This window comes from Arvicanthis niloticus, chromosome 1 (assembly GCF_011762505.2).
Source record: "Arvicanthis niloticus isolate mArvNil1 chromosome 1, mArvNil1.pat.X, whole genome shotgun sequence".
In the NCBI taxonomy this organism is placed as follows: Eukaryota; Metazoa; Chordata; class Mammalia; order Rodentia; family Muridae; genus Arvicanthis; species Arvicanthis niloticus.
Window position 1 is genome coordinate 13,976,518 of NC_047658.1, and position 20,782 is coordinate 13,997,299.

A 20,782-nucleotide genomic window follows, 5' to 3' on the forward strand; every position below is an offset into this window, starting at 1 on the left:
TTTGCATGGTAACTGGTCACTATGAATAGACTCCATGGAGGAGGATGCTAGAAGCAGAGGGAATTCTGTGGGCATCATCAGACCTAAGTGCTCACCCTACTCCTCAGATATCTATGCATGCTCTTGCTCTATCCTGGGGGTGTTCCATGGGGCCGGCTCCAAGTGGAGAGGTGTAATAGGTCTGAGAGATTCAAGAAGAGGAGGGAAAAGAGAGAGCCACAGAGGAGAACCATAGAGGACAGTGAATCTCAGGAAGTCCTGCCTCAAAGGATGCAGCCTCCCTGAGAAGTAAGCATGGCACAGAGGGTGGGCAAAGGCTGGGATTCTTGGGCCTGTCCTAGTGAGTGGTTTAGGCAGTTTCATACAGTGTGCCTCAGTTGACCAACAGCACCCATTATCTTGCCCTCAAGCCTACTTCTTACAAATAACAGCCAGCATAGTCCTTGCATTTGGGACTCTTGAGCAGACTCTGGTATGTACTCAAGTAGTGGAACCAACGTGACCTTTGACCCTCCCCCCCCCCCAGAAGCAGCTCAAAGTGAGAAAGGCTTCAGGACAACCCTAGGGCCAGCCTTCACCACTTCCCAAGACAGACTCTATTGGAGCTGGAATAGAGCAGGTGACAGTCAACAGGGCTCATGGCGGGACTATCGGGAGTCAGCCTGCTTCCTCTAGGGTGACAAATTCCTATTAAACTTCCCCACACAGGGACTCCCAGGTCAGCCCCATAGAATGCCCCTGGGTCAGAAGCCTGAGCATGTATATATGAGGAGAGAAAGCAGGGCTAGGATAAGACAGAAACCACTGCTTCTAAAATTATGTCAATCTGTCCACAGTGGCTTCACTTTCTCTGTGTCCAACCCCTTCTCCACACTCCAGGATTGCAGCATTCTGTTTCTCCATCACCTTGCAGTACAACAGAATCTTAAAAGGCCACTCCTATACCCATGAGGACAACTCCCAGATTCTTAGGGAGGTTACCTACTTGGGATCTCTGCCCTAGGCTAAGCTAATCTTCATCATCCTGCACACTGAGACTTAACTCCTGTTCAACTCCACTCTGGGGCACACACTGCCCATGTGAAGTGTGGACCTCTATCCTCCTGAGTCAATGATCAAGACATCCTCAGAACAGGGTCACTGGCTGTTTTCCTGCTAGTCACTCCTGGATTCTCCTTTTACTCAAGGCTCCAATGCCCCAACCCAGACCTCTGTGGGATCAGCGTCCTGGCGTCCAAAGTAGCAGTTGGTCTGGGTTCCCCAGGCAGACTGGCACGATTCTGCCACATTCCAAATTTAAATCTGGAATGTTCTCCTCTCTTTTCACTGCCTAAGAACATGGGGGAGGCATCTGCCTGGAAACATCTGTCATTCAAAGGGGGAACAGCACAGTGGCTCTCCTGTGAGTACATCAGCCAGGATTACATAGCTACAGAAATTCACATCCCCAGAGGAGGTGGGGAGCCTGTTGGGGGAGTGGTGTGAAGCCAGCTATTCACCCTTCAGGTGCTTTGCATGCTAAGGGTCAACAGAACAACCCTGCACCCAGGACCTTTTATCTTGATTTAATCATCAGGGAAACTGAGGCACAAGGAAATATGAAGGTGATCAGCATCAGGCAGCTACTAGGACAATAACTCAGAAATCCTAGTGAAAAACAGCAGGAACCAGTTTGCACAGAAGACTGTGTCCATTACAGTCTGGTTCTCTATGAGCCAGTGGGCCCAGTTCAGACTCTTCGCGCCAGCTTAAGAAATGCTATAGGCACTGCCTCTGACAGAGACGAGGATACCAAGGCAAAGGAAGGTCAAGTCAGTCACCCAAGGTTAAACAGTCAAGCAACAAGAGCCTGAGGATTCAATCCCAGACTATTCGTCTCCACTCTGAGCCACTGTGCCACATGGTCTATCAACATCATCATCATCATCACCATCACCATCACCATCACCATCACCATCACCATCACCATCACCATCACCATCACCATCACCCGTGGCAAAGCACAGTTAATTCTTCCTAAGCTCCTGCAGGGAGCCCGGCCACTGATGAGTTCTTTAAATGTCATGCATAATTATTTCCATTATTATTCACATTATCTCCTACTATATGGATACTAAGAAACAGGGGCACAGAGAGGCTGTGAGGTTTATTTATTTATTTACTTATTTAGTCCAGTGTATTATTATGTGTACCTATAATTCCAACACTTGGAAGGCTGAGGCAGGAGAAACACAGATGCGAAGCACACCTGAGTCACACAGGAAGACTTTGAAAAGGGTGGGGTGGGGGAATCAGCAGAGAGCAAAACCAACTTAGTTTATCAGTCATGTCTCTGCCTCCTACAAGGACAATGAGCTTCTTCTAGGACTAACCCTGGGATGCTAGCCATCTCTCTGGCTAATGTCAGCAGTGGGATGGGCGGGGACAGGAACCTAGTTTGTATGCTGTGTCCAGCAAATCTCTGGATGCTGTGGCCACCAGCCCTTGTGTACTTCTTTCTTACCAAAGCTAAGCTCCATGATAACAAAGCTTTACCCTAAGGCTAGCAATGGAAGGCAGGCCAGGAAAAGCCTAGCTCGCTGATGGCCAAGCAGAAATTCACAGTCCCCATGCATGCAGGCAGTATTGGAGCTGCTGCAAACACTGACCATATTTAGGTGGGGATGGAATGGAAACAACAGGATTGGGCTTAGCAACCAGATGCCTTGGGCCAGTTGGGAGCGTGTGGTGCCAGCTCCATGCTCTTTGGGCATGTGACACCACCATGCTATAGGAGGAGGGAAGAAGACACAGTGTGTGTGTGTGGGGGGGGGGGAGGTACAAAGGAGGAGAGACGCCATCATGCATCCTGAGGTCCTCAAACATGGGCCTCCAAGATCAAGATCCGGAAGAGATAGCCCGTGTCACCAGAGACCTACAAAGCCACTGGCTACATTTCCCCACCTACGCAAACTTGGGCACAGACGAAATGAAAAGTACCAGCGGGTCAGGCTGCACTTTCCTCGAGCTAATCGCTAATGAAGTTTGGGGTGAGCTATTTTGAAAGCAGCCCACACAGCATAACCACACACCATCATCAGATGCTGTCCTCAAATGCAATTTCATTCATAATTAAATATGAAAAAGCCACCACCTTAAAATAACATCAGGGGTCACAAGTAAAGTCTCTAGTTCAGGCCATACATGCGTGCCTCTAATGACCTTTCTGACATGGTCTCTAAATCGTCCTTCCTAAACTCAACTCCAGCTCCAGACATACCTTCTATAGCCCTGCCCACAGGAATGTGCTTTCCAGGCATGTCATCTTTCTCCTTTCTGCCCCAACTGTCACCCAAGACTCCAAGATCCCCTAGATTCATATATGCAGGTGCATACCTATAGTCCCAGCCTTTGCAAGTAGAGTTGAGAAGATGGCAAGTTCAGGTTCAAAGCTACCCTGGATTAAATAACAAGGCCCTGTAGGGGTGTGTGTGTGTGTGTGTGTGTGTGTGTGTGTGTGTGTGTGTGTGTCTGTGTGTCTGTGTGTCTGTGTCTCTATGTCTGTGTGTGTGTCTGTGAGTGTGTGTGTGTGTGTGTGTGTGTTTCAGAAGAGACCACTGCTAACCTTGCATTTCCAAAGCATTTGTTGACGCTCCCTCTGGCAAGGCTCCATGCCAGGTCCAGCACTATCCTGTATCCTGTCCTTCTAAGAACCACCAACATCTCTGTATTGGTGTTCCATTCATTCACGCATTCACTCAGCAAATAAGCACTTCCTACATGCCAGGAAAACAAGCGATTGGACCAGACATGGTCCCTGCCTGTGCAGTGGCAATACCTAAAAGGAACAGGCAACAAACGCATCAAAGCTATGCAAAATTCTTCTAGACTCTAACATCCTACAGGCAAGTCCAGCCTTACACACATGCACAGGACACAGTCATGCTGACTAGGCTGAGGAGATGCCTTGGTGATTAAAGTGCTTGCCCCACAAGTGTGAGGAGTATAGTTTGGACCCCCAGAATCAACACTAATGCAGTCCATATATAATTCTGCACTCAGGAGGTAGTGACAGGAGATACCCTAAGCAAGCCAGCAAGCCAGAATAAGCGTGTTGGTGAGGTCTGGGTTCAACTGAGAGATCCTATGTCTATGAAGAAAGGTAAAAGTGATCAAGAAAATATTCCCAGTATCTACCTCAGGTACAAATACATATGCACATCACACACCCATGAGCAAACATTCATACACAGGTATATATAACACACACAAGGTGGGAAAGGAGATGCTAACTGGCCAATGGTTTCAGGTGGTGCCCTCCTCCGTGATCCATCTGTGGATCTGTTCTCTAGAACACCTCTAGAGTTACATTTAGAAGTACATCTCCATTAGTCAGTGGAGAGGTTTATTTGGCCAGGACCAGCTCTTGTCAGTCAGTCTCCATCCCATCTCTTTGGTTCTAAGTAACTGTTGAACAGCCTCCTATTGAACTATAAGCTATAGCAACTAGAAGCAACCCATGCAGGACCAAGAGGGAGTAGGACCATACCCTAAGCCCAGATGACTAGTAGACGCCAGGGATGTTTTAAATGATCTGGGGTTGGTTCCATGGAAGAAGATTTTGTTTAGACATGACTGTACATTGGAGGAGCTATGGTAGATTCAATATCCACAAGCATTGCAGAACATACTGGCTGAGGGGAAAGGGCAGCCCCAGTGTATAGAATCCACGAAGTGGGGAGTGCCAGGTACTGAGAAGAGGCCAGGCACGAGGGCTGATGCAGATGACCAAAGACCCACTGCCTAAACTAGCACTTGCTTGGTACACATCTGGTGCATGCCTAGGCCCTGCAGAGATGTTGGGTAAAATACACCTAGCTGGAGGTAGCCTCAGCCACAGTCTCATTACTGAGATTTAAGAAAGCTTCTTGTATACTGGACACCATTATTTTATTTCCTGACATAATCACTCCAGGGCTGTGGTGACAGAGGTGCACAGCTAGTATTTGGCAGGGTCAGAATTAAAAGCCAGCTCCCTGGGGAGCTTCATTACACCTAACCCAAGTTCTCCACACTCTAACTACATACCTTCTTTTTTTACTTTCTCCCGGTACCTTCCTCACTTCCCACCCACCCCAGCTCCATGTATTGCATGGAAATTCTAAGAGCTAGTGAGACTGTTGTAATTTCGCCATGAACAGCATTGTTCTGATCAAGACTCAGGATGAAGGTTCCCAGGGTTCTCTCATAGTCCTTATCTTTTCAAATATGTCTGTTAAAGGAGAACAGGCTTGTAGGCATAGACTCAGCATATAGATGAGAAGAGACAAGAGCAGAGGTAAACATGGCTTCCACTACAGGTGAGGAAACCAAGACATTGGCCTTGAGTGTCTCACTCCACTGGTCCAAGAGCTGTGACATTAGTACATACATCCTATCCAACAATTTGATAAGAACTCCAAAGAGAAGGTGGGTTTCAGGGGTTGTTGAGTTCATTCATTCACAATTAACTTTCTAGATGTCCAGCTATTACGTTTCTATAAACATTTTTCTCTTCCCATTCCCAAAATTTGCACACCTTTGAATCCAATTTGGAAACCATGGGCAGCATACCCAAATCATCAGAACGATGTCTCTTCCTGCATAAAGTAAAGAGAATGTTCTGGAACCTCAAACACTCACTTCCCATTGGCTCGGCTGCTTCTTTGCCTGGTACCTGCCATGCTCATGTGAAGGGCATGATCATTGAAGGTTGTGGGTGTGTCGCCGTCCTGTGTCCATCAATAACCAGCAAATTAACAGCTTGCTTGTGTAGACACTTCTATTTTCAACCTGAAGGGTGATTTGGGGGTTTCTTTTAAATTTAACTATCCTCATTAAGGATTCATAACATACCCAAAGAGTGATTTTTTTAAAAAAATCATCTCTGCAGAAAAGGAATATCAGCAAAAAATAATCACTATTCCAGGCTCAACAATGAGTCCCTAATGAGGACAGCAGTCATCAGTTAAACAAACATATCATTAGGTTGAGAATAGATGTGTCAACACAGACACGGTCCACTAATTTGTGGGGTGGTTTGTCTGGGGTTGGTCTCAGTGGGGTCCAGAAGGTGGGTGAGCATTCCTTGGGCAGAGTTCTAGGCTTTTTCTCAGGTACGACATAAGCTATGGGTGAGGTTGGACCACATGGAAGGTGCTAGTAGGGTTTCTACCACTAGGAAGAAGGTAGATACGGGGTCACTGTCCAGGGAATGAGGCAGATGTGCAGTGGTGAATTGGGTTTTACCACCAGCATGGAATCAGGGGAAACCCTAGACAGACAGAGGGTCATGAAGAAGTATGTCTTCCTTAAAGGCCCTATCATTATGCTGATGCCAGGGGCCAAGTCCTACCTTGTGTCCAGTGTTGGTGTCTTCCAAACTCTCCCCAATGGTAAGGATGCTTCCTGCTGATTCCCAGAGTTTACTTTCTGCTACTGTCCATCTGTGATGGTTTGTATATGCTTGGTCCAGGCAATGGCACTATTAGGAAGTGTAGCTTGTTGGAGGAGGTATGTCACTGTGGGCATGGAATTAAGAGCCTATCTGCCTGGAAATCAGTATTCTGCTAGCAGACTTCAGGTGAAGATGTAGAACTCTCAGCATCTCCTGTATCATGCTGGCCTGGATGCCACCATGTTCCTGCCTTGATGATAATGGACTGAACCTCTGAACCTGTAAGGCAGCCCCAATTAAATGTTGTCTTTATAAGAGTTGCCTTGGTCATGGTGTCTGTTCACAGCAGTAAAACCCTAACTAAGACATCACCCCATCAAGAGCTTTTATCTGGCCTAGAGTCATCTGCCCTTGAACATAATTTAGCTTCCCCAAAGGATTACACTGGAGAGCCAGTAGAATTTTCAAATTTCTCACTGGGGACCCACAGTCTTCCACATCCGAATTGGGGCTATAGTTGGAGAAGCCTCTGTGATGCTGAGTCTCCACTGTCTCCTCGGCTGCATTAGGAGTTGCCTAGCAGACATACCTCTCAGTGGGTCTGTAAGACTCAACCTGAAAGTGGGCAGCAGCATCCTGTAGGCTGGGATCCCACAGTGAACAAACACAAAGAGAGTGAGCTGAACACCAGCATCCATCTCTGCTTCCTGACTGCAGATGCAATGTGACCAGCCATTTCACATCCTTTACCCAGGGTCTTCCCCACCAGGAAGTACTATACCCTCACACTGTGAGCTGAAATCGCCTCTTTCTTTATTAGGTTGCCCTTGTCAGCAATTTTTTTAACAGCAACAAGAAAATTAACTAGCATACAAGACCCAAGCAGGACTCATGGATCATGGGAGCATGCTCATATTCAATGTATTTATAAAGATTCCATACATATCAGGTACTGTACAAGATTCTAGGGTACAACCCAAACCAATGAATATTTATTTATGGGAAGGGGAAAGATGGTAAATGGATAAATAATTAAGATAATTATAGATTAGGCTAGGCATTATGAATTAATATTATAGTAAGTGGAGCTAAAGGATAGGAAATGATTAGGTAAACTTTACAGAGGGAGGAGACAAGGCATCCAAAGGGCTGAAGAAGGGACAGTCCTCTGAGTGTAGGCAGGCAAGGGTCTTACCATTCCATGTGAGGTTAGTCATTATCATATTGCAAGGCTCCCATCTCTAAGCTAAGGGCTATGGGCTCCTGCATCACAGAACTGGACAGAACAGACAGGGCCAGAGGATTTGGGGACTGATGTTAGGGAAGGATAAAGAACATTGCAGAGAACATCTCTTTTCTCATGGAGACAAGACTACCCCACAGCAGGTAGAGGAAAAAAGAGGGAAAAAAAAACAGCATTGGCCATTCTTAACAACAAGCATGAGGGGCCATGGCTGACTCATGGCATGCAGTACACACTATGGTTGAAGAGTCTTAGCTTAGTGAGATTCGTCGGCTCAACTCTATGCTTTTCTCCTGTAAAGCGAAGTACAGGAAGTTGGCATGAGAAGTTGGTGGATAGCTAAGTCCCCATGAACAGCACGAATGAGGGAAAGAGGCACTTGTCTGGAAGCTGAGGGGGGGATGTGAGCCAGTAGTTAAGAAGTGGATTGTGACACAGAAGGAAGAACACAGCAATGGGGACAGGAAGGCAGCAGAAAGGTCAAAGGTGAGGACTGCAAAGATACAACAGCAGAGCCACCACCAAAAGTAGTTAGCAGAAGAACACAGGGCAGTGAGTGACACAGCTGCACGTTGGAAGCCATTGCAGGCGATGGTCACTGCCAAGCCAGAGAGACTATGGACTGAGTGGCTCAAATCAAGTGAGTAAAAGAAACTTTAGTGGAGGGGAAGGTTAGAAGGTACAGTCCAGTTAGATGCAGAACCTCCATGCTCTCAGCCAGAAGCTCAAAGCAGAAGTGTCTCGCTGGAAGCAGTAATACCAAGGTTATTGTCACTCTACTCTGCAAAGCAGTCTGGTTGAAAGCAGGCAGTGTTGCAGCGGGGCATCAGGAACTAGCACTTGCTTAAGAACTGGTAAGCCAGGCATGGAAGCTCACGCTTGCCATCCCAACACTTGAGAGGTTGAGGCAGGAGGATTGCCAGGAGCTTGAGACTGGCTTGGGCTACATAGTGAGTTCCCAGCTTGCCCAACTAGAGTTAGACCTTGTTTCAATTGGGAGGGGTGGTAGCAACAGTGGCAAAACCCAGTATTTTGTCTCAAGGATAAATATTACTTTGATTTCTTGGTGTCAATGACCTTGAACATGTGGTTTCCCCCAATGCATTGCTCTTAAAATGTAAATCCTAAAAGCAGCTGCAGAAAAAGCAATGTAGCTATGTGGTAAATATCCAGAGATCTCTGCCTCTCCTGGCTCAAGCAAAGGCTTTATAGGCCTGCAAGCCACACTCTCTGTTGAAGCAAGCTCCTGGGGCAGAAAGCTAAGCCCTTTGTCAACACAGGGAAGTCACCGGGCCATGTGCTATCTTCCCTTTCAGATCCTGAGAGTACAAACCTGCAGTGGCTGTGTTTTAGGGGCAGCTCAAGGAAACCTAGTACTGTTTCCCAGAAAAGAGCTCATAGAGTGAGTAGCCTTGGAAGTCTGGGAAGACACAGATGGGCCATCTGACTTTCCTACATCCCATGGAGGCAGAGAAAGATTTCAGAGGTGGTCCTTCAGTTCCCCACATAAAAGTCACATCTCCTTGCAACTCTGTGATCCATGTTCAGCCCAGGGAACTGTAACATGCGGCTCTCACAGTGAGGGCAGGTACAAATTTGAGGTGCCCACTACCACCCTGTGTTCATAAAACCAACCATCAGAGAGGTGATTTCTGCCCTAGTCATACTTTTTATTTTGTCCAAGCTGCTTACACTGTTAAATTTATTTTAATATAACTCCCTGTGCCACAAACCTGGACAGGATCAGACTTAGTACAATTAATATTTAACATGTGGGCACCCAGAAACTCCCGGCATTCTGATGAATAAAGTATAAGACACATTACTCAATATTTACCTGACTCAGAAAAATCAGATGTGGTACTGTTGGTGAAGGGACTCATCATAGTAACAGAAATAGGGGATTTCTTTATTGAGTGTCTGCTGTATACCTGCCATAGTGGTTTTCTTTTAAGTGTAATGTCTCATTTAGGTCATGACATAATAAAATGTCACCCAAAACATACACTTTGAACAATTTAGTCTCATTCTATTCGATCAATATTTTCGCAACTTGGGTAGTTCAGATCTGTAAAAGCCAAATCAATTTCAAGGTTTTTTTCTCCTCAGAAATTTGGTGGAGAAAGTATCTTCCTCATGTGCAGACCTGAGAACTTAAGTCATGCACCTGGAGCAAAATATTCTGCCACAGTCAAAAATCACCATTTAAAAAAAAAAAATGATGTGCTGTTTGGAAACAATAGGCCAACCCTGAGCACTGCTGGAGGGAGCAAGACCCAGGCAAGAAGATTTAAGATTCCAGGCCATCCTTGGCTACACAGTAAGACCTTTCCTCCAAAACAAACAAATACAAGATAACTGTAGCAAGTGCTTGTAAGGGTTATAAATTAGTGGTTCCTTTAAAGGCGACTTAATTGCCACTTAGAAGGGACTTTTACTGTGTGAGCCATCTACTTCACAAAACAGAACTCTATTAAGGTTTCTCAGAATATCCAGGTCTATAAGCAGGCAGTTTGTCTGGCAGATTTGAAAGAGATTCCTTCCCACCTTCCATTTCTCAATCCTCCAAACTTCCAGATAAGCCTATTTTTTACTCAGAGGGCAAAGTTGGCCTCGGCTTATGTGTGTTCCCTGCACAAAGGATATGTTTTCAGCAAGCAGGACCACATTCCTACCAAGCAAAAATATTCCCCCATAAGCTGATTGTCCCAGACCTGCCGAGCTTTTCTCAATGAGGCTCTGTTCTGTCGCCTGCAGATGTGTGGCCCGAGTTCTCAGACCTGGCTTTGGACAGGTGTTTGACTTTGGAGAGGTTGGAGAGGAGCCCTGAGCCAGCCCTTGCGACCACTGAAGCACCTCATCTAAAGCTACTAGCTTTCTCTACATTGGAAAAGCAAATTCCCCAACAAGACTGACTTCAATATCCTCCCCCCATATTAATTCACCCCTCTGCAATCCTCTTCCCACTGTCAAAAATAGTTGAAAAATTCTACTATCATAAGAGAGGAAGGGGGGTCAAGAAGAGTGACATTAAAGAAGCCAGCATTTGGAAGTAACTTTTGATGGTCCCTAATTTATAAAGGTCACCACTAGAAGTGACCTTTATAAAATGTATGCCCATTGACTGCTGACGCTGGCTCTGTGAGCAATGGGGAGGGAGAGATATACAAAAGGAAACTCCTTTCACAGCTATGAATATGCAATCATTTTTTCCTAGAAAAAGGCATGCTTGTTTCTCTTGCATGGTTGAAGCCCACCATTCTGTGCCTCTGATAGTGTGGAATCACTACATCAGAGCGTTATTTCAGAAGCACACATGGAGGGCACTTGCATTACAAGATGATCCCAATGGAACTTGGGTTAAGGCTATGTGGACAGCAAAATAACACAGCACAACTTATTGAATAAGTGAACATTAAGAGCCATTTATCCCCTCTAGTCACTGCTAAGAACATCCATTGAGGGTATAACACAGGACCTGCTATGTGAAGACCCTTCTTCATACATGCCTCCTTACCTCACCTGGTATGCAGAGGTTTTCCTTTGATGGGAACAGAAACCACCACAGGAGTGAGAGCTGTCCTTAGGTAGCCATATCCAGCCAAGAACATTCCCAAAGTCTCAGACTGCTCCTTCATTGATGCTGGGGAGGCTTTCCCTCTTGACCTCTCCAGGCTCTATGGTCACTGCAGCTCAGCAATTCATCTCCATACCCACAGGGGAGCTATGCAGAGCTGAGCACCAAGAGCGCCTCATTGCTCAATGCTAAGCTACTATTTGAGCAACAATCCTCATGCTAATTATGCATGAAAGTCTTTTACTCTGCACCGGGCACTGTGCATTACTTCACACCATCCCCCAAAGTAGATTTCTTCCTTATCAGGGAGGAAACAGGCACAAGAAAACCTGTCTACTCAAGGCTGGTGGTATGAACAAGTAAGGGTTGTAGCCCAATGGTAGAGTATTTGCCTAGAATCCTCCAGTGAAGAATTGGGGGTGTGATATAGTGGTAGTGTCTTTGCCTAATATGCCTAAGGTTCTAGGGTTTATCCCTTCCTCTTCCTCTTCTTCCCCCTCCTCTTCCTCCTCCTCCTCCTCATCCTTCTCCTCCTTTACCACCACCACCAGCACCACACACACACACACACCATCTTACTGGTCCACGATAATCATGATTCAAGGACCCTAGGCCACTCTAACTTATGCATAATACTGGCCACAGATATCTGAGTAGATTTTTGGAAATGTGCCCTTTATGATGGGGAAGGTTATCTATTGGGTAATCAAAATGAGTCCCCCAACATTTTACACCATTAGGATTGCCAATTCCTAGTTCATCAGAGGACAAATGCATTGCCCTCACGATAAATTCCCACAGCTCAAGTCAGAAGTAAAAGAGTCAGGTGCCATGTCTGTGAGGCTTGGGTGTGATCTGAGGGTGACCAAAACACACTCGGCCCATAAGAGAATTTAGATATGAACACAATTCCTAAAAGCAACCCCTAAAGGAAGGGTACGTGGTTCTGCCCTGAGGGCTTTTCTAGAAGTTCCAAACAAAGCCTGCTGAGGGGAACCACGGGAACAATTACAGCACACAAATGTCATGTGATTTTTGTCACTGATCTTTTAACATGCATAGCTGGGTTCATGTGTCTCCAATTCAAAATCTAAAATTGAATTCTTATGTGGAGATAATTATAAGCAAAAATCAAATGCAGGCTTGAAAAAACACTCTACTTCAGTCATAAAAGAACTGCTCGCCAAGAAGATTCCAGATTCCCAGAGGAAGTAGGCATGGGCAGATTCCACTGGCTGGAGCAGGAATCAGAGGTGAAGGGGACTACAAGTCTCCATGTTGGATAGTTTGGTGTGAGTCCTGATGACTTCAACTTGAGTTTTATGCCCCAAGTCTGAGGGGACATGCGTTCCTGTTTATTTCATTACAATAACAGTGCCTTCTTTATAAATAAATAAATAAATAAATAAATAAATAAATAAATAAGACGTTCAGCAAACAGGCTCAAACTATACAATTGAAAAATAAATAAACAAACTGGAAGTTTCTTTAAAAATTAAAATTAAAAAGTGTCATTTGAGTGGTACAGTCTATCTTGGTGTGCCAAGATGGAGGTTCATGGCAATATCTTCATCCTATGATCCTCTCCTCACAAACTGTCAGAAACAAGCAACTTGAAGAAGATCCCTGGAGAATATACCAAAGGGATACCTGTGGCTGTCCAAATGGAGACCTGCCACCATGAAGGAAAAGGCACAGACCTGTTCTTAGAGCTCAGGCTTCGGTGCTTAGCCCAAGTTAACAAACATCCTTTTTTTACCCTGTCCCCAACTCCATATCGACCCCACCCCACCCCACCCCACTCCACCCCCATCAAGGCCCCAGCCCTCCTTCTCAGGTTAAGCAGAGCACCAAGTGCTCCTTCGAGCAGCCAGTGCCTCCTGGTTAGAGCCTCTTCAAAGAGTCTGCTCTTCTGAGTTTTGCCTGCTTGCCTGGAGCATGGCAAGGGGTTAGCATCTGACCCCAGCACTATTAAATCTTTTTAAAGTTTAATCTTTGGGGGATTTCAACTGTAAATAAAGAACACTCCACATGTAAAAAATAAACTCACACTCATGACTTCATGCATGACCCCAAGTTCAAGTTCTGTTTGTGATTTAGCAGAGAGGAGACGAGGTATTCTGGGTGTAGTCTATGAGTGTGGGACTGGGCTCCCCTAAGGCATTGTGGAACTGCAAATGAGAGAGGACAGCCCCTCGCTTTACAGGAGAGGGGACAGACAACAGCCACGTCTGTTGTGGTAGTACAGTTGGACACCGATGATCAAGCCTCAGATCACTCTGCAGTGTCTACATCTGGAGTCTGTTCACAAATAACATCTGGGCTAATCTTTTGCCAATATTTGGTGCCAGGGCTGCACTCCCATCAGGCCACAGAACACAGATTTGAACCCAAACGGAAACGCTAGACCTGGTTCTTTCAAGGTTCTGTGGATCACCCCGTGCAGGTCATCGGAATGGTCTATAGGAGAAGAACAAAGGGATACATGATGCTCCCAAGTAGGAGGTATGGAATAAGAGTCACAAGGACCCTCTGCAGCCTGGCAACGATGGTCAGTGCACCCTAGACAAACCTCTGCACAGCTCTCAGCCTCCCTAGCACTTCCCTGTATGACTCTTGCTTGAGCCCCACCACCACGGCTTCCAGCCGTAAGAACACAGCAATTGCCATCCGTTTCCTATTTCAGAGATGAAGAAACCTACTTCTAAGAAGCCTACTTCCAAGAAGCCCTACCTCCTTGTAGGCAACAGTTACGAAGACTGTCTGCCTCTCCTCCGGGTTCTCCAGCCTACAGACAAAGAATGGCCTCAAGGGCAGGTATACTAGCTCCCGTGTCTTTAGTATAACTAAATACACATGAGGCAGGCTGCTTTATGACACCTAAGGCAAGAGGTTCTGCAGGCACATTACTAATGACCCAAATTTGAAAATGGCCTCACTGAAACTGTCCTGAGACAGCAGCACAGAGCTCTGCAGTAACAAGACGCAGAGATTAACCACATGTGGGTTTATGTGCCGCGCTGGTTTCCTTTTTTTTTTTTTTTTTTTTTTTTTTAAACATGAGATTCCAGATGATTTTTTTCCCATCCTAATCACTTCCCAAAAATCCTACCTGGAAGCGCTTTGGTTGGAAGACTCTCGACCTTCTTAATATCTCACATTTCTGTACATGAAGCTTGGAGAACATTCAAACCATGGCAGCAGAGATGAGAGCCATGCCTATACTGTGTAGCTAGAGCTAGCCCCTGCCCTTCACACCCAGGATGCCAGAGCCCTGAGATGATCAGTATAGAGTATGGGGAGGGAACAGCATGCACCTTTACTCACTATGTGTCCTGTTATTCCTATGAGAAAAGAAGACACAGGCCACCTCCTATAGGTGTGCAAATGCCCAGCCCTGATGCAGGTGAATCTAGAACAAGAGGTCTTTCTCATTCAAGAACTCACAGCTGCTTTGGTTACCAACACAAGTCCTGCCAAAAAAAACCCAAAAAAACAAACAAAACAAAACAAAAACAAAAACAAAAAACAAACAAACAAACAAAAAAACCCCAGTGTGGGAATGGGCAGGACTTGTAAAGCCCTGACCCTAGCTGAGGAGATACTGTCATTGACAGCCTCTCTGGGTTGGGCAGTCACTTTTCTTTTATGTGTGACACTACAACCCAGTAATTAACTCCACAGCAATGGACATATAAGCAGCACTGATTTGGCTCAATGTATTATTTTTTTAAAGAGAGAGGGGGGCTAGAGAGATAGCTCAGTGGTTAAGTGTACTTGCTACTGTCATAGAAGACCTAGGTTCAGTTCCCAGCCATAAGGTGACACACAACCCTCAGTAACTCCAGTTCCAGTGAATATGGCACCTTCTCATGGCCTCCATAAGTGCCAAGGATGCATGTGGTGAACATATACACATATAGGTAACACATGCATACACATAAAAGTTACATAAAGAACTTGAAGCTGGGGAGCTATGAAGCAGAGGAGAGGAGGGAAGGTGGGGGGAGGGAGGGAGAGCCAATACAATTCCGATGCATTGTATACATGAAACTTTACTGACCTGTCATCCATCTAGCCATCCAGCCACTCATGGACCCACCAATGACTCTCTCCATCCATTCATCAACTATCATGTACCTACCCATCAACCATCCATTCATTTATGCATACACTTATCACCCACCCATCTGTATACAAAGATATAATTACTCATATACCCATCTACTAACTATTACCATCCATTCATCTACTGATTGTTCATCTAGACATTTGTTCATCCATACATCTACTCACCCACTTATCATCTGCCTATCTATCTATCCACCCACCCATCACAGAACTTTCAAAGAAAATAAGAAAAGTTAGCTCACTGTATGACTTATAGCCAGTGTGTTTCCCTCCTCACCTCCTTCTTTCTCTGTTTATAACAAATGGTTCTAATATTTTGTAGATGGCCACTGTTTGCCATTAACATCTCACAACAAGAACAAGAGAAAACAAAAACCTTATAGAGAAATGTTATAAAAATTAGCCATCTATAGGAAAGGGAAAGGAAGGGAAGGGAAGGGAAGGGAAGGGAAGGGAAGGGAAGGGAAGGGAAGGGAAGGGAAGGGAAGGGAAGGGAAGGGAAGGGAAAAGAAAAATGGAATGTATGATGTTTAGAAATCTGTACTGCCTGAAACACAATGGATAGATGGATAGATGGATGGATGGATGGATGGATGGATGGATGGATGGATGGACGGGTTGATGAATAGATGAATAAGTAGGTGATAAATAAATTAATGGGTGGGCTGGTGATAGGTGGATAATGGAAAGATGGATGATGGATGAATAGATGAATGATAGATGGATGGATGGATGCATAGATAGATGGATGAATAATTAGGCAGGTGGACAGATGAATTGGTCATAGGTATACGAGTAAATTAATAGGCAGTTGATGAGGAGGTAGACAGATAGGTGATGGGTGGATGGATAGATGCATAGACAGGTCCCTGGATTGGTGGATCAATAGGTGGATTTGGGGTGAGTACACAGATGAAAGGATGATATGGTGGCTATGTAGATGGATGGGTGGGTTATAGATGAACACATGAGTGGATGGATAGATAAGTGATAGGTGGGTGAATGATGAGTAATGAGTGGGTGGTGGATGAGTGATGGGTAAGTCAATAGATGGATGGGTATTGATAGGTGGGGGATAGATAGGTGAGGGTTAAAGAGTAAATAGGCAGATAACTGAGTGGAAGGGCAAAAGACAAAAGGCCGGATAGATGGCTACAGGGAGGGATAATGACTTCATTCTTATCCTGCTCAACCCAAGAACCCTGTAAATGATACATAATGAAGCCTCCGGTCAAGTTCTGATACAGATTATATGTTTATTTTTTTAAGCAGGAATGAATTATTCAGCATTTCTAAATCCAGAACACATCAAACCCAAAACGACACACTCTGAGCTTTCCTCTTTCCCTGTATACTTAGAGATATCTGTAATTTCTTTAAAAGAATAGAATTATTGATTGTGGGTGAATTAGCAACTCAAGAAAGATTCAGGATGCAAACTGGAGATGAGGAGGGTGTTGCCCAACAGAAGTTAAGTGCCTGAGGATGGGGCCATGTAAAGAACAGAGGAAAGAAATGGGGTGGGCAGGAAGAGGAAGCCCTTGGCAATGTCAGAGCTGATCTTAGAGGGGAATTTCTCATTACGCATGAACTCACATTTAGCAAGAACTGGAGAAATCTGGAGTTTTCCAGGAACGCTTAAGCCAGATGATGAGACCAAATGTTCCTTTGAAGACCTCCATGTCCCTGGAGACTATCCTAGTTTGTCAGGAATACTAGTGTCCCTGTCCCTGGGGTCAGGGGGAAATATGGAGTTTCTAAGACCGTGGTTCTTCTAGTCAATAATATAGGAGGGCATCTCAGATCCAGTATGTTCCTCAATCTTTTTTACTCCCCATGAGGTACCAAGAAGGACCTCAAAGTATTTGGACCTGACTCAATCTTTCCCATTGGATGCTCTGACTTCCTACAGTTGTGTAAGGTACTGCTATGGTCTAGAGTAGAGTGTCCTCACACAAGGCTGATGAATTAAAAGGTTGGTCTCCATTTGGTAGAAGTTTATTGATGATGACTGGACCAGGAGGGTACTAACATAATCCATGTATTTTATTGGTCTACTGATTAATGGGGTACATACAAGACTTTGAAGGACATATCTTATTCTGTAGATAGAAAGATGACAGATAGATAGATAGATAGATAGATAGATAGATAGATAGATAGATAGATAGATAGATAGATAGAGATAGATAGATAGATGTATAACTATTTAATCAGTAAGCAATGTAATCAACTGACCATAAACTAAAATCTCTGAATCCACAAGAAAATAAATTCTTTCTCCTTTAAGTTAATTTCTCTTGGCCACTTTGTCATAGCGATAAAGGTGACCAACACAGGTGTGGATAGCCAAACAAGAATGGTGGCTATAAGGGAATCTAGGCCTTGGGTCCTCAAGAAGCCTTGCAGCCTTGCTCTGTAGGTATTCAGAAGGCCACATCTGAGAATGAGGAAGTGTTGAGCAACAGAGCTCAAAAAACTTAGTGTGTACCCCAAAATATCGATCATGGCATTTTTATCGGATGCAAGATAGAGGTATGTTATTATAAAAAAAAAATCATATTACTTCTTTTGAACTTGGTCAATCTTTAGGTGTAAAGGGACACTTAGAAGCAGGCATGCATGGCCCAAGCATCTATCCTGCCCAGAAAAAGCCTAAAAACTGGAGGCAGCAAGAAGCACATAAAAACAGAGAGAAAGATTTGACATAGAAAATCTTGGCAAGGCGCCTTTAAGCCCAGCACTTGGGAGGCTGAGACAGAAGAGTGGTGAATTTGAGACTAGCCTAGTATAAGGATATAGACCAAGTTTCGGGCTAGTTTTAACTATTGACTGAGATCTTATCTTAAACAGCCAAAATAAAATGAAATAAGCCAAGTATGGGAGCACAAGATCTTAATGGCTGCACATGAGGGGCAGAGGCAGGTGGCAGTCAGCCTGTGTGATACAGGGGGCTACGGGAGACAGAGAAACACATTTTCTTCATGCCATACTTGGCCCTGGAGGAGAACCAACTAGCATGCCCACCCAAGGGCCCCCAGAAAGAAGCCCTTAGATACACAAGGCTTCTTCCTATGCCTTGCTGTACTCCCAGAATTCAATGCACATGATGAAGTCTAATTGATCAAAATATACCACTGCATGTCCAGGGTGTAGGGGCACGAAGTTAACAAACTGCCCTTTCCTTCATGTAAAGAAGCTGGGCTCTGATTAAAATCGACTAGAATGAGTCCTCTATACATCTACTTTAAAAACAAGAAGCCACTAATTCAGTTTAATTCAAAAACTAAAGATGATTAAAATTCCTGTAAGTTACCTGGAACTTGGAAAAAAGCAGCCTGTGGTAGCCATCAAAAAATTGATAGTTATTGGGAAATAACTTCTGCTGTTTGATTGATGTGGTTAGCTTTTTGTTGGGTTTTATTATTGTTGTTTTTTTGGGGGGGTATCATTCAATAGCTTTTTCAAGTCATCTTTGAGTACCAACTATATTTCATCAAGGTTAGTAAAATGGCAAAAAGGAAAAAAAGAGAAAAGAAGTGGAAGTCTGAAAATGAGGATTGCCAGTAATATTGACAGAATCCGGTAATTTCTTTCCTGTGCAGTGGCAGATGAATCCAGACTGTGTACAGCCAGGCAAGGTTTACCGAAACATTCAAGATTATAAAAAGAACCTACAAGACAATCTCCATTTTTGGTTTACCCCACCCCCAAGACCACATTCAAGATTATAAAAAGAACCTACAAGACAATCTCCATTTTTGGTTTACCCCACCCCCAAGACATCACTAAAGGCAATGCTTGTTTCTTTTCTTTCTTTCTTTCTTTTAATATTTTGTTAATTTGTAAGAAATTCAACTGCCACCAGAGAGGTCTCCATACTTTTAAACCCTCCAATATTAGCACAATCCCATCTAATGGATGATATTGATTAATGCTATTAGCTCCTTCCAAATATACTTGCAACTTAGTCAATTCTGTCATTTAATAATTTTGCTAAATCTCAAAAAATGGAGACTCAATCTCGCCTGGAAGAAGGCAGCCCTGCTAGTTATTTACAGATTGTAACATTTACATAAGAGTTTAGTTTAACAAGAGATACAAATATAGATAAAACCCTTAGGACTTCATTCTCTGAACTGCCCTCTAAAAATCTGCCCTGCAATTTGCAAACTGAATTTTGTGCAGACTATTCCTGGAAGGCTTTGTGAATTAGGGAGAACTAACTCAAAGCAAGGGCTGGCTAATCACAATTTTGCAAATTGTACGTAGCAATCATCCTCACATTGTGAAATTCCGATCTATAAAATGCTGATGTTTTAAAGTTGAAAAATAAATTAGCTCGCGAAAACTATTTCACCATAAAAAAATAAATAAATAAAATCAGTCTGAGGCTTTACGACTAAATTATTTGTTTTAAAAAATTAAAAAATAGTCACATTGGTAGCAAATATTAAATAAAAGTAGGATATCATCCAAGCATGTTCCTGCCACAACCATCTGAATGAGAGAGAGAGAGAAAGGCGGGGGAGCCAAGGATCGAGCATGCACTTCCTGGCATCCCCATCTGCATGACCTCTCCTATAAATACTCACCTGCCAGGAGCACGTGGATTCTATGACTCTCCAGCATGTGCTTGTGGTCATGCCCAGGCTTCTATTTTAAATGCCTCCAGCACATTTGTCTATGGTCTGGAGAAGCCTTCTCAGACAGCGCCAGGATTAGTCAACAGTCTTTGAGATGTCATCTATTCACTTGCTAAATCCAATTCACTCAAGTCTGTCCAGCCTAAGAAGTTGGCAGTTAGCACGCATTTGTCTACTTGTTAAAAGTGATGCCATGTGGGTTACAAATACTCTAGCCATATCAAATCACAGGGAAGAGAGAGCGGTCTCAAAGGCATACGGTGAGCCAGTGTATCTGAAAATGGATTTGCCTTGGGTGAAGAGAGCTGACTTCAAAGGAGTGTGGGCCACAAGACTCAAGGCTGATGGCTCATTTCTAGAGAGCATCCCAAAGACCTTAGGAGAAGAGTAAGCATACATATAAGCAAATGTTTTGGTGTGCACATGTGAGTCCTCCCTTCAGACTCCATTCCTTATACTATCTCCAACACATGAAGCCACACCTTCTCATGCTCACCACTCCCTGCTGGCTCATAAGCTCCAAGACCTCTTATGGACTTTGTCACTAATTGAATTTTGCAATGTCTAAAGTTATCTGAAGCAGAACATGGTGCCACACCCCTGTGATCCCAATACTTGAGAGATTGAGGCGTGAGACTCTTAAGTCAGAGGCCAGCCTGAGCTACATAGTTAGACCATGTTTCTAAACAAGTTGTTGGGAAAAGAAAGAAAGATGAACATCTTGCTTGAAATAAGCCCATGTTTCAATATTGGCCTTCTCCACCGCTGTG

General features: G+C 44.3%; 1 protein-coding gene across 2 annotated transcripts in view; it reads right to left on the minus strand.

Moving 5' to 3' along the window:
• Positions 1-20,782, minus strand: part of Znf536 (zinc finger protein 536) — a 453,895-nt gene that overhangs the window by 341,747 nt on the left and 91,366 nt on the right. The window lies entirely within an intron of this gene.